Source organism: Apis mellifera, linkage group LG6, assembly GCF_003254395.2.
Source record: "Apis mellifera strain DH4 linkage group LG6, Amel_HAv3.1, whole genome shotgun sequence".
Classification (NCBI taxonomy): domain Eukaryota; kingdom Metazoa; phylum Arthropoda; class Insecta; order Hymenoptera; family Apidae; genus Apis; species Apis mellifera.
In genome coordinates this window covers 10671814-10685671 of record NC_037643.1, presented here as the reverse complement: position 1 = coordinate 10685671, position 13858 = coordinate 10671814, and the positions used below count along the sequence as shown (strand labels likewise).

The window sequence follows — 13858 nt, the reverse complement described above, 5'->3', positions numbered from 1 at the left end:
TTTTTTCTTACCAAATAAATATCTTCTTCTTTTGGTATTGTTTTTTATATATAATTATTTATAATATTCCAATATTAATAATATTATTTAATTTTATATCTATCATCTTTAGAGCGAAAAGAAGAAGAAGAATTGGAAATCAAAATACCAAATGCCGGTAGTGATAATTAATAATTAATAATTAAAATAATATTTGATCGAAGAATTATAAGTAAATATTTATATTTCTCTCGATACATTAAATGTCAAAACAATTTTGTCAAACAACCAAATCGAACTATTAATTACAACCATTCACGCAAATGGAATTACGTTTCCATTATATTCAAAGAAAATGTAAAAATATATATTTCACGTTTGAAAGATCTCGCGATTCGAGTTTTAATTATGCTTTTATTTTATGATAATTATAAAAAAATGTTTCTTCAATGAGAAAGAAATTTATTATGAAGAAATAATACTCGAATATTGCGTTTTATAAATGGTAATATCAGCTGGATTATATGATAATTCATTATAATTATTCGATTTATTAGTCTCATTGTGATAACACTATCGTCGCTGGGATAAGTATAATAATAGCGGAATTTCAGGAGAATAGTTGACCATTTCAGCTGTATGTGGCTAATACAGCTTAACTTTGATAATCGAATGAGGATTGTCCTTTTTGCAACGGCGCTTGATACCATAATTGGAGCTTAAACCGTGCCAGCCAGTTAAAATTTACTTTTTCAAATTGACTGTTTTAACTGTTGAAATTTCACGGAGATTAATTAATATATTTGTTTTATCAGCGAATTTCCAGAAATCGTATTATTCACCGATCTATATTTATCATAGAATGTGAATGTAAATTTTACGCAGGTATATCGAAATAGCTTTAATAATTGGAAATTTATGTCGACAAGCTGCGATACACGCTATTTAATTGCGTGTACAAGAAACTATTATTGTTGCAAAATAACTATCGAATGTTGTTTCGAATGTTAAATTCGATCATTCGCGTAAACAATAATTAAACAATATCAATTCTCCCCGTGATTTCATCAATTTATACAAAATACATTTTAATTGATGGTCCAAAAAATTAAAATACGAACTTTCGTGTACATCGTTCGTGAATATCAAAAATAGCAAGCATCTACTCGTAACGTATCGGATATGCGTATTTCCTGCGACAATTAAAAAAAAAAAAAAAAAAATCTTCTCTCACGTCAAAATTTTAAAATATTTTTTGCTAAAAATTTGCTTTTCAAAACTTTCATCCATCCATTATTTACGACAGGCTAGTTAAAAACGTAGTATAAAATCATCATTAATTTACAGAAAACTCGAATTTTGGAAAGGAATAAGAATTTCCATCTCGATATTTCGCAACGAATCGAGATTATTGCCGATCCATTTTATGATCACGTTCCAAGATTTTTCATGTATCGAGTTAAAATAAAATAAAAATCGAATATTTTAAAATTAATCACTGAATAATTCGAATATTCGAATAGAATTTTCGTCATCGGAAGTCGTAACCGATTTCCTGGCGTGGACAGGCTGTCGTTATCTACGAGGGTCAGCTTGGAAAGGAAGGAAGGAAAGAACGAGGCCACGAAGGTCGAAGCAGCAACATTGATTCGAGTTTCTCGGGTGCGTGGAGAAAGTCATCAACTGATTAAACGTGTATCGTCGTTTTTTTTTACGCGATATCGACCCGCTGAATATTCAAAGTCGGCGTCACGCCTTTTCCGTGATTTGATTAATTGCTCCGACCCGCTGTGCCCTGGAATTCTTTCCCTCGCCCGTGGAATTCTTTTCCTTGGTGAACGACGTTTGTTCTTGGAAAAATATTTCGAGGCGAAGGAAGACGTAAACGTAAACAAAGAAAGTTTCAAGAGGAAGGAAATGGAGCGAGATTGATCGACGAGATTGCCTCGAGATTTTTATGGAATTTTTATCGTTACAATTTTTATCCTCATCGTTATTTAAACATCGGGAGAATTCGAAAAATCTCGCATCAACGAATACGTAGCTTTCTTATCCTACTTATTTCTAAAGGGAGAAATTCGTCCCTTTAACAATCATTCTCACTAACACTTTGAATTTAATTTATTTCTCATTCAATGAATATCGAATCTCGATCGAACAATCCTCGCACTCGACGATATCCGCGCTCGCACACCTCGCCAACACCAACGTGGAGTGGCAATGAAAGGACAAAAGATAGAATTGAAGTAAGAACGTCCTGAATAAAACACGATCATTTCGTCGCTCATTTCGACTCGTTCAATTGATTCGCACGGGGAAGCTGAAGTGGTGTTTCAAAAGGGGTGTTCCTCGAGGATAAGGAGAGCGTCGAGTGGCGGATAATAAAGGAAAAATGGCCATTAAGGGGAGGGAAAAGAAAAAAAAAACAGTGTTGATTGAATCGTATAATTTAATTCGTTATTAGGGACGTGAGTTTGTGAATGGTGTTTGTTTGGAGGAAACCGCGGGGTCGCGAAGCTTTATCGAAAAGACACGCGGGATTAAAGCGAAGGTGGGGAAGGGCGTGGACGATAACAATCGACGATTTGGATCCATAATCCGCGTGCCTCGTGCTCGTCCAAACAGTTTAACTTGGGGCGAAACTTCGGCCTCGAAACGCGCGTGATAAACGATCGAAGTTTCTCCTTTCATCGGTGGTCGTTCGACGAATACTCTCTGGATTCCGGCACGTCGTTGACGCCTCGCCTTCCCACCCTTTCCTATCTTCTCGCCTTTTTGGTAAATTATTGCGTCCCGACCCGTCGATCCATCACACGCGTTCGCACGTTTTTGAAACCGTATATCTCCAACGTCGCTTCAATCTTTTCAACTGTAATTTTTACTTATTTTACTCTTTGCATTCTCATATACATTACAAATTGCGAATTTGTAACGATTGTGAAATTGCTTATATATATATACGGATATTATCTCAGATGTTATCTTTTACTCTATCAGCGATGACATTCGATTACAAACCACGTGTTTCTTAAAGCAGCATTTATATTTTAAAAATTTATATCGTATTTAAAATCAAAGTCACTTTAATATTCAACCAAGAAGAAATGAAATAACTTTTTCCTGGAGAAACACGTCTAGAATTGTAACACACGATTAAAATTCTGCTTCTGTCGAATCGAAATTATACTTTTCAAGTTCAAACGGAATAACATCAAAATCTTCTCGACGTGGACGAAGCGCTCCAAAGTTTCATTCGTTAGAAAACTTTTCGAAAGCAGGAGGAATATTCGCAAATCTCTTTGACACCGCTTTGTCTATCGACACATTTGTTCCAATGGGTTAAGATAAAAATTAAAGACTCGCGTGGCCCGAAAAGGAAATGAAACTGTTTCGAAAATTTCGACGCTGATCGAGGTGTGCCCTCGTTGAAGGCGTTGAAGGCGCTTTAAGCCTTCGCGGTCGAGAAGTTAATCGATACTTGAAGAAAGATTCGAGAGGGGTTTGAAAAGCTGGCTTAACTTTCGCTCGGCTGGTAATAAAGCGGCTTACTCACGTCTTGCCGAGCACATCCGGCCGGGTTCAATCGCACCGCGAAATTGGCAAACTTGGCCGGCCTTCTGCTCCTCCCTTCTGTTTCTCCTATTTGTCCTCTATCTGTTCACCGTCACTGAGCACGATCATTTGTGAAAACTCTATCCTCAGCTTTCACGCTATGCCGTCTACGATGCACACGTATTTTCCACGAACGCTATAGTTTTTTTTTTTTCTCTCTCTTTTTATTCTGCATTCAATGGTTGTGTTATTCATTGAATGGTTCGGTTGTATTTAAGACTCGAAAGGAAACGTGGTACGAGATTGAATTTACGCCGCATGATATAGCTAATAGATTAGATTAGTGAGAAAATCAATGATGGTATAAATACAGATAAGCTTTGTCTTTTGACTTTTATCAAATTTTTCAATTTTTTTTTTTTTAGATAACGATTCTTGAAAGTTTTACGCTACATCGTAAAATTACTGTGTCACTCGAAGAAAAAAATATGTTAACAATTTAAATACTATATTTTTATCGTATATAATTATATTATATATTTATCGTACGAAAATTATAAATGTATCGAAATAATCCTTATCAAACTATTTTTGATTCTTGCTTATCGGGATATCAGAATCTTTTTTTTTCCCCCCTAATGATTCACGTATATCGAGTGAATAATTACAAATACTCTGATATTTCATTATCAATTATTTAAATGGAATTGTACTCGATTTACTTGTTCCTACAATCTACGTTTAAGCTAACTCGAGTAGAATTTATTCCTTAAAATTACTTTCTCACCAATTCTTTCGATTCTTTCTAAGATACATATATCATTTTTTGACGAATACTTATATATTTCAATTCCATTTATAAAGATCTAAATCCAAAGTACAGCGAACGTAGCATGATCGAGACGATAAAGATTATGATTTACGATGATATAAACCTCAAACGAGTTTAAAAAAAAAAAGAAGAAACCGTTAAATCACATGCACTTTGTTAACACAGAAAACAAATCCTTCCTGCATGCTATGAAAATCCAGTCAATGAAAACAAGAAGCAAATCTTGTCGGGATTCCCCGTTAAATACCAAACCGATCTTCTTCCAACCAAACGTGTATATCTCTCGCCGAGATTAATTTGGGACGCGTGTTATACGTCGATTCACCGTCATCCACGCGTGTTTCGCGAGCCCTTTGTAAAAATAGGAATGACCTGTGCCAACGATCTTCAAAACTCGATCTTCAAACACGAGCGATCTCGTCGCTCTCGATATCCGCTTCAACGCGTTTCAAAAAAATACCTCTAAGCAGATATAATACCGTTCTTATCGCGATACACGTTTATTCGCCAGCAATGATCCGACCGTTGTAAAACGTCGACGAGGATAAACGTATACAGATATCCAGTGCCAGGCGTCCGGTTCCACTGTGAAACTTTTATTTTACGCGACCGGGTAGGCGGGTGTTACGTTAGCAGAGAGCCTCCTCTGGTCGAGGAGAAGAAGTTCGCTGGAATATCCGTCCACGCAAAGTGCAGAGAGACGTAAATTGCATGGAGGACTGGATTCGAGTGAAGATTCGAGAGAAGAATGAGGCGGTGGGCCGCGAGAGCCTCGAGCATCGGATCGATTGCTCTCTCTCTCTCTTTCTTTCTCTCTCTCTGTACATAGCTGCGTGCGAAAGAAACTTGAGACCCGATGAAGAAACGCTGGTTCCATCGTCTTCTGGAAACGAGTTTTTCCATCGAAAATTTTAACCGTTCTTTGAAACGTTTTTTTTTAGGTTGAGATGAGAATTTTAGAGGATATTTAATTATTGGGATGATGGATGGTTATTGATTGTTTCGTTAAAGATTGGTAGAAATTGTAATAGTAGTATATTTTTGATGATTGTCACTCGTCACTTGTGTATGTTTAAGGATAATATTCTAAGTGATTGAAAATTTTAGTTGTTTTTGATTGTTTGGAGTGAGAAGAAATTTGGAGAATTGAGATTGATGATGAGATATGTAGATAGAAATTAATAAGTGTTTTGATAATTAGAATTGTGAATTATATTTTCCAGATAGCATAAATGATATATTTAAAAGATATTGAATTTTTCTATCCAAATTTCGAATACTTTATATTAATAGCTGAATTGAAACTTTATGGTTTAATTAATTCTTGTATATTAAGTATAAATTCATAAGGAGTGATTGTTCAACATTTATTATCATTCTTTTATAAATAGAAATGAGAAAGTTTTGTTTGATTTATCGTTTATCTGATAATCGTTAGACTATGATACTTAATTCTTGACAATATCAAAAAATGAAACTATAAAGTTCTTTAAATCTCGTCGACTTTGAGCTTCGATCTAATATCTGAAACTCTTTGAAAATTTTTAATGTTTTGAATGTCTAATGACTTTGTACAATTACTTTATCGTTATAATGATATGAATAATATGAAGATTAAATTCTTAATTCTTCTGCCTCGTCAGACAACTTGATAGATCAGAAATTTTTAATTTAATTAGATATAATCAAATCACAAAGAACAGTCAATTAATAGCAATTAAATAAATTTTAACAATATTGGAATATTTATTATATTCTAATTATAATCATTTTTAATATAATTCACATTTTTATGATTTAATTAATTCTTAAATAATATTATAATTATATCTACATCTATATTATATCTACAATAATATTTTTATAATTTTATTTTTTTCTCTATTTATATATATATAAAGTCTTTCATAATTGTAATAATATTGAGAACGAAACAGACAACTCGGTTATCGGCCGAAGGAATTTTCTTAATAGATTGATAGCAACGATAGGTCACCGATGATCAATACCATGGAATTTAATTAAAACGCTTCGAACAAATAGTCTTTGACAATTTTAAATCATTTCTCGATACCTTTTATTTTAATTGATATAGGCAATATTTTATATTAATTCGCATATTTTATATTAATTTTCCACTATGTATTAATTATTTTAATTTCGTATCAATCATGGAACGTTCCATTTCCAATATGATGATACATCTAAATTTAAATTATTATCACCGAGGCTCGAATAATTAACGAGTCTTTATAAGAAAATAATTCAACTGAATTTTAATACACCGTGTTACACCTAAAATGAAAACTTTATGAAAACTTTAAAAGTCTATCTATAGTTGTATACCTATAATGTAATATCGACGAATTTCGTTAAATACAAAAAGATTTATACACGCCAACTAACTCTATTACAAAGAAAATTGAGCGCTACGTGCAGCTTTCCTCAAATTTCTCCGTGAATTTGAGGATCCTATCCCCAGTGTTATGCGTAAACTTCGAGGAAAAGCTTGCTGCTTGTTGAACTTTAATGATAGGCCAATATACCTTGCATGGAATGTTTATTATAGAAAAGCATATCTCTGTGTTGCGTGCTCACCAACCTGGTTAATATCACAACAAAGAGCGTCGGATTTTAGACAATTTGTTCTTCGTCTCGGTATTTCAGCAGATACGTATGTTATCAAACGAAATTTGCGCACAACGATAATAATTTTAGAATTTTCCCTTTTCAAATTCTTCGATTGTTTCGGTAAAATTTATTAAATTACAATTTTCGTTTCGCTGTCTAAATCCGAAATCTACCTACGTTATATAAGAAAATATATAGGAAAGTAGGGAATTAATTTCGACGGCACGATACTAATTTTCATAGATAGTTTCAAATTAACGGAATATTTGCAATTAGCGAGCAGAATTTCCATTTCGATCTACATCTACATAATGATGTCAATTGTTCGAAATAGTGATATATATATATGTATATCAATCCCTGAATAAATTATATATATACATATCTCTATTCATTTATGATTTGAAACTGAACTTCAATCATTTTCCCTGATGAATCTACATACATACGTTCAAAATCATTTCTAAGTATTAATGATTACAGTTAAAGAAAAGGGGAAACGTTTCAAATCATTCCACAAATAAATTATATATTGGAATACATTCATACGATTGTATATTGAAATTAATATAATTCCGTAAACTTTTTTCAAAATTAAACTTCAGTTTCCAAGAGCAATAACAACATTCTCTTCCATTCATCGACTCTTAAAATTTGCACAGCATCGTGTAACGGGCGCAAACATCTTTCGAAACTTTCGACTTTTGACGAAAGATCGACATTATCCTCGAATAAACTTAACTCGAATGCTATCTCCTTTATTCCCAACTCGAGACTACAGATGAATACAATGACATTTCAACGAGAATCAGTTACCGTTTCCCTCCGAATTTAAAGACACAAGTTTCTCGGTAAGCAGTTTCTAGGATTAAAGCAATTTTCACAACGAATCGTGTTTCCGCTAGGCGAAACCTGTTAACCTCCTTTATTTATCGGCCCGTTCAATCAAGGATCGTGGAAAAAGCAAGCGATAACGCATACATGCGAGAATCCCGATTCGCAAATATTCCGCGCACGTCTATCACCATCAACGTTAGAATCCCTTTGACGTGCTCCGTGACGAGTAAATTTTCGATTCTGCGGTTGCTCCACGCCGATTCCATATACGTTCGTTTATTTTACAGCGCGAGACCTGGGTAAATAGAAGTTGCAGAAAGTGCTGCTACTCGAATGAAAACGAATAACGTATGCGTAAGTCGACACTGCGAAATTCTACAAATTTTCATTCACTGTTGTGAATAACCATTCTAAAATCGTCGTCCTTGTATTTTTTTTTTAAATATTTGAAGTTATATATATATAAAGAGTGCTCCAAAAATAGGAGAACCACCTGTCAATTGATCTTAGGATAATTTTTTAGCAATATTTTCCCTCTTTCATTGAAAATTTTCAGTTAACAAAGAACACATGTATATTCTAATGAACATGGCTAAAGAAATCTGATTAAATATTTCATGATTGAATACAATTTTACTTTTACTAAATCTTTTTCAATCTCTATAACAAACATTCAAAATTTCTGCGCTGTTTTAAACGCGAGGAACGATTAAAATAATATTTTAAAACGAAACGAAAAGAAATTAAAGCGAGCATGACGAGATGAACTTTTAATCGTTCGAGCGATATTAAAACGACGGGACCCTAGTTAAAACACTTTGAAATTCCAGCGGTACAGGGCGGTACACGGAGATTTCCGTGGCCACAATCTTGCAGTTGAATTTCCGTAGTTTGCGACGGTGCGTCGTAACGGCGAGAAGGTCGGTTAAAATATCCCTCCTCGTTGGATGTCATAGGCTTGCTTAGGCGCGCCTGTGTTATTTCTAATTCACGAGTTCGCTCAGAAGCTTGGAGTTCAGGCATGCAATACGATGCGACACTGTGCACTCTGTTCCAAAATAGAATTCCGGCTGTTTTGCCGGCCGCGGGAACGGCCGGGATGCTTGGAATTCTTCTAGCATTTTTAGGGCGACGTTTATGTTCGAAGAATTAACGGCGCCGCTAGTTTAAAATCGGGGAAGAATTTCGGTGGTCGTGATAAGTGGTTTTGGAATTGGGTTAACCTTTCTGAGTAAAATTTTTTTTTTTTTTTTTGGAAGAAATGTGATTTTCTGTACACGAATTAGAAACAGTTATTCGAAGATATTTGAGATAAATGAGGGACAATGAGCAAGAATTGAATGAGAAAATAAAGATTTATAAGTAGTTTTGGAATTGGGTTAACCTTTCTGAGTAAAATTTTTTCCTTTTTTTTGGAAGAAATGTGATTTCCTAGTGCACATACGAATTAGAAACAGTTATTCGAAGATATTTGAGATAAATGAGCAAGAATTGAATGAGAAAATAAAGATTTATGAAAAGATTTTATAAGTACATTTGTTACATCAGCCATGATCAAAGAATATATAAGAGTATAAGGATAAATGTAAAAAATGGTTTATTAAATATTCAAAATATCAAATAGAAAATTATAGGAAGAAAAATTTAATAAATTACCGATCGAATATCAGAATAAGAAAATTAATAACTAAATAATTAACGAGGATGTAAATTCAGTAATATGATAGCTCGATATTTTTACAGACACGTTTACATTTCAAGAGGTAACTAATTTGCTTTGATGAATATACATGTGTGAATATGCCTCTGAAGAATAAACGAGGGCATATATTTCGTGAAAAAGTCAATTTAGAGTATGGGTGCACGACCGAAAGTCTCAGAAAATTGCAATTTATGATATACTCCGAATAAAAAAAGAAAAGAGGGAGAATTTCGGGGTAGCAATTGCATTTACCTAGTTATTCCGTGTGCCTGATTCGTTAGCATATATATTTGTTTGCATATATTCGATATTTTCAAACATTTCCCCATTCTTTTCGTTCCCTTCAGAATCCATGCAAATTATCTCTTGGATAGATGTTTGTAATTGCAAGCATGAAATACAATTCGAACGTGAACGTTCTCGTATCTGACACGCTTCCCTTTAATATCCTAGAAAAACATAATTTTATTCTATTGAAAATCTAATGTTATCAAAAATTATTCACTAGAAGTTGAGAAAATACATCATAAATACGAAAATTCCTTTAGGAAAATACATTAATCGTCGATTATCATTCACTTGTTTCCTTTTCGAAATCTCGAAAACAAAAAGGAACAGAAAAGAAAACTATCCGTTCAAACGAATCACATTAATAAGAATAGGATAAATAATTAAACATAAATATCAGATGATTCTTTTCGCAAGCAGGGGGGAGCGAAAGTTTAATCGTTCTATTGAAAATCTAATGTTATCAAAAGATTATTCACCAGAAGTTGAGAAAATATATCAACATCATAAATAAAATTCCTTTAGGAAAATACATTAATCATCAATTATCATTCACTTGTTTTCTTTTCGAAATCTCGAAAACAAAAAGGAACAGAAAAGAAACTGTTCACAAAACTATTCCTTCAAACGAATCACGTTAATAAGAATAGGAAAAATGGCCATTTAAACATAAATATCGGATGATTCTTTTCGCAAGGAGGGGGGGAACGAAAGTTTAATTTAAACTTATCAAGCGAGCTCTCGCTTACCAGCAGCCGAAGAAGCGGCAAGAAGGAGCGAAGAGTGAAAAACAGGGGGTGCGAGGGTGGTGCAAGTGGCTCGAAATGCAAAATGACTCGCGTGAAAGTCTGACACATATTTCGCCCGGTAAATATTTAATGCGCGCCCCGAGACGAGGCGAATAGTCGTCCCGGGAATGGGTTGAACAACGTTATTTCATAAAGGTGTGACGTGTTCCGTCCCGTAATAAGTCCATCGCAAGTTGAAAACGTCGTTAAACGATCCGTGACTCGACTCCCCTGTAAATCCAGTCGAGAGACACAGAAATACGACCCGATAGATCCATTATTCTCCTTCTCTTTCTTCTTGATTCTATTTCTATTTATTTACTTTTTCCTTTATATATTTTACAACGCGCCCGTTTTATGCGTTCGACAATTCATCATTGATCGCGAGATCGCAAGAATGAATACTTATCTGGACGGCGGAGGCGATGTCAATTTAATGATTTATCGATGATCACGTATATAGACAAGGTGTTCCTAGCATTATGCGTAGGATTGATGCTAGTAATTAGCTCGCGCCATTTACGTACTACATTAGCATTACGCAAAGCCTGTAATTGGTATTGTACATAATCTGTATATACACGATGTCCGCGTTATCGCCGTGCAACGTTCTTCTTCTGAAATGGTGATTTCGGTATACCAGAGGCGTGTACCATTCTATACGAAAGAAAAATGTAATTTTTATAAAAATGCATCGACAGATGTCGCGCTGACGAATCGTAACAAATCGAATTTATCATCCGTATTTTCGTTAGTTAGATTTGTCCTTTTGCCCGTTTTTATTGCTTTATCATGTACACACGCATGCGCATTCTATCCATCGAATGGGAAAAAATAACCAAGTTAAAAATTCTACTATTTCCTAGCGCGCAAACAACACGGTTATATGAAAATCGGTTGTAAAAAAAATTCTACGACGTTATTTTTTAATAGAAAAACGTGGTGGGTAAATACGGTGAAAGGATTAGCTTGAAAATGTAATTGATAAATGGTAAATATAGATTGGAAAATTTTTTTTATTTTCTCTCTCGGATTTGCTTTCGCTTTTGTTTGCAAGCTGGGACTACTTTTCGAGGGGAAACTCTTTTTTTCCTAAGAAATGCACTAGCAGTGTATCACCGTGTAACGAGGTATCGACGAAGGGATAAAAGGGGCCAGTACCCTTAATCACCCGCACGTTAAATAACTCGACGCGAGGAATTAAAAGTACTTCGGTAAAATACTCGTTTTACGAGAGTTGTTTTCGCGGACCAACGGAAATTTATGCTCCAACTTTCTTATTGCATATCTAAAGAACGATTTAACGCGTTAAATCGTTTTAATTTAATTTATGTCCGTCTCTACAACATTTCTCGTCGCGTAGAGCGACGACGATTCTTTTGAAGTGCACAACGGAAACGAAAATGAAAGATAGTCGCCAGTTTTACTGCAATCGATTCTTTCGTTTCCCTGTGAATTATTTTTTTTAAACGCTTCGATCTTTATCTTTCGTGCGTTTAATGGCACGTTGAAAGAAAGAAAGAAAAAAACTTTCGCAACTTGGAATCGAAAATAAAAATGGAAATCGTCATTATACGGTAGGTCGTAAAAGATGCATCGATTGTGAAAATTATTCCACGCACGAGTTACGAGATATCTTATCGATATCTCTCGTTGTATAATTATTCATAAATGTAATCTCACTTCGTTCGAAAAAAAAAAAAAGGAGGGGAAGGGAAGAATGAAATGCAATCGCGTTTAACCTATATAAATTCTAGAAGAAAGGAATAATAATACATCAGTGTAATGTATTCAATAGGAGAATGCATAATTTAAAATGTTTCCAAGAAAACGGAGACCTCTCGAAACGAAACGCGAGAATTTTTTCAAAATCATTTACTTTGCCGCGTATCAATTTAACACGAACGAATATATGTCGAACATTGGCTAAAAAAAAAAAAAAAAAAGAAAATTCTCCCGATGTAAAATTAACGAGCGCATCCATAATAAATAAAACGTTAAAACGCAAACAGAGCAATTCCATATTTATTGAAAAATTCATAATCCCGTGTTTAACCCGTGTTGGGAAAAAAAAAAATCGAGAAAGCGTTTTTTTTTGTCGCTTGTGGTGCTCGATCGTCGAGCGTAAATGCGATATAACACGTGAAAATAGAGGAGAATTCTAGTTGGTATATCTGCGAGCGTGTGTGGATATATATCTGTGGACGATTAATTCTTTTTTTTATTTAGCATACTCCGTCGAGTACCATAGACGACGAAAAATTCGATTTTTCAAGGAGGATCGATTATTTTTTTTTTCTTTCTTTTTTTTTCTTTTTTTTCTTTTTTTTTTTTGATTTTTTTTCATTTGGTTCCTCCCGCTCGAGAATACTTGTCGAGATAGGTTCTTTGATACTAGAATAGAAGTGACGGACGAGCTAAACGGACGAGTGAAAAATAGAAAAATTCGTTATTAAATTTCGCGGTTAAATCGTGGCTTCAATACACCTCGATCGATCGAGTGGTATGCACGCTTCAATAAAGGGATTGGCGAAATGTGAATTCGTTGAAATTACATTCTGTGAATTTTCGGATTTATGGTTCGAAACTTTTTTTTTTTACCAGATATATGTAACTTTTTTTTTTTGCCTTTCTCTTTTTCTTTTTTTTTTTTCTTATTTCATGTGTATTCATTTCAAATGTATTCAAAATAAAAATATCTATCGATAGTTCTTTCGAAGTTCGTTTCAAGAGATTATTATAAAAGATATAAAAATGGTTATAAACGTTGTGATAAATCGTTCGCTTTTATTTTCTATTAAAACGTAAAACTTCCTTTCTTTTGTTAATTTAAGGAATTTTAAAGTAATAATTATTTTATTAATTCTGTTACATAATTTAACATCATACGAGATACATGATATCATACTTGGATATCACACGAGATTATCTTCCTGATATCTCCCTAAATATTATTACAAACACTCTGTGAAATACACATAATGCATCATACGTTATATTGAATAGACATTCCTGTAATAACATTGTTCGAACGTGTTAAAATCAACGTCCATTAGGATTGGCTTTTAATCCTATTGTAAACCGAATCGCCTTAATAACACCGGTTCTCCTTTAATTCCCTTAATTATATAATTCCCGCCGACACTTTGAGGCCGCCCTTTATTTTAAAATAAATTTCGGGGAAAGAAGATGTACAAAATGAAGAAAATGAAAAAAAATCATTTCGTTCTCCAAGAAGGGAAAGAAGGA

At 33.9% G+C, this 13858-nt stretch overlaps 1 protein-coding gene across 3 annotated transcripts in view; it reads right to left on the bottom strand.

The window, feature by feature from the left end:
• Positions 1–13858, bottom strand: part of LOC411158 (leucine-rich repeat-containing protein 24) — a 287583-nt gene that overhangs the window by 162701 nt on the left and 111024 nt on the right. For 2 of the 3 annotated variants that reach the window (XM_026441372.1, XM_026441374.1), the window contains exon 1: positions 3533–3922. The exons of the other annotated variant lie outside the window; for it this stretch is intronic. The gene's annotated coding sequence lies outside the window, so the exon portion shown is untranslated. Of the gene's footprint in view, positions 1–3532; positions 3923–13858 lie in introns of those variants that run through there. 3 annotated transcript variants of the gene reach the window in all.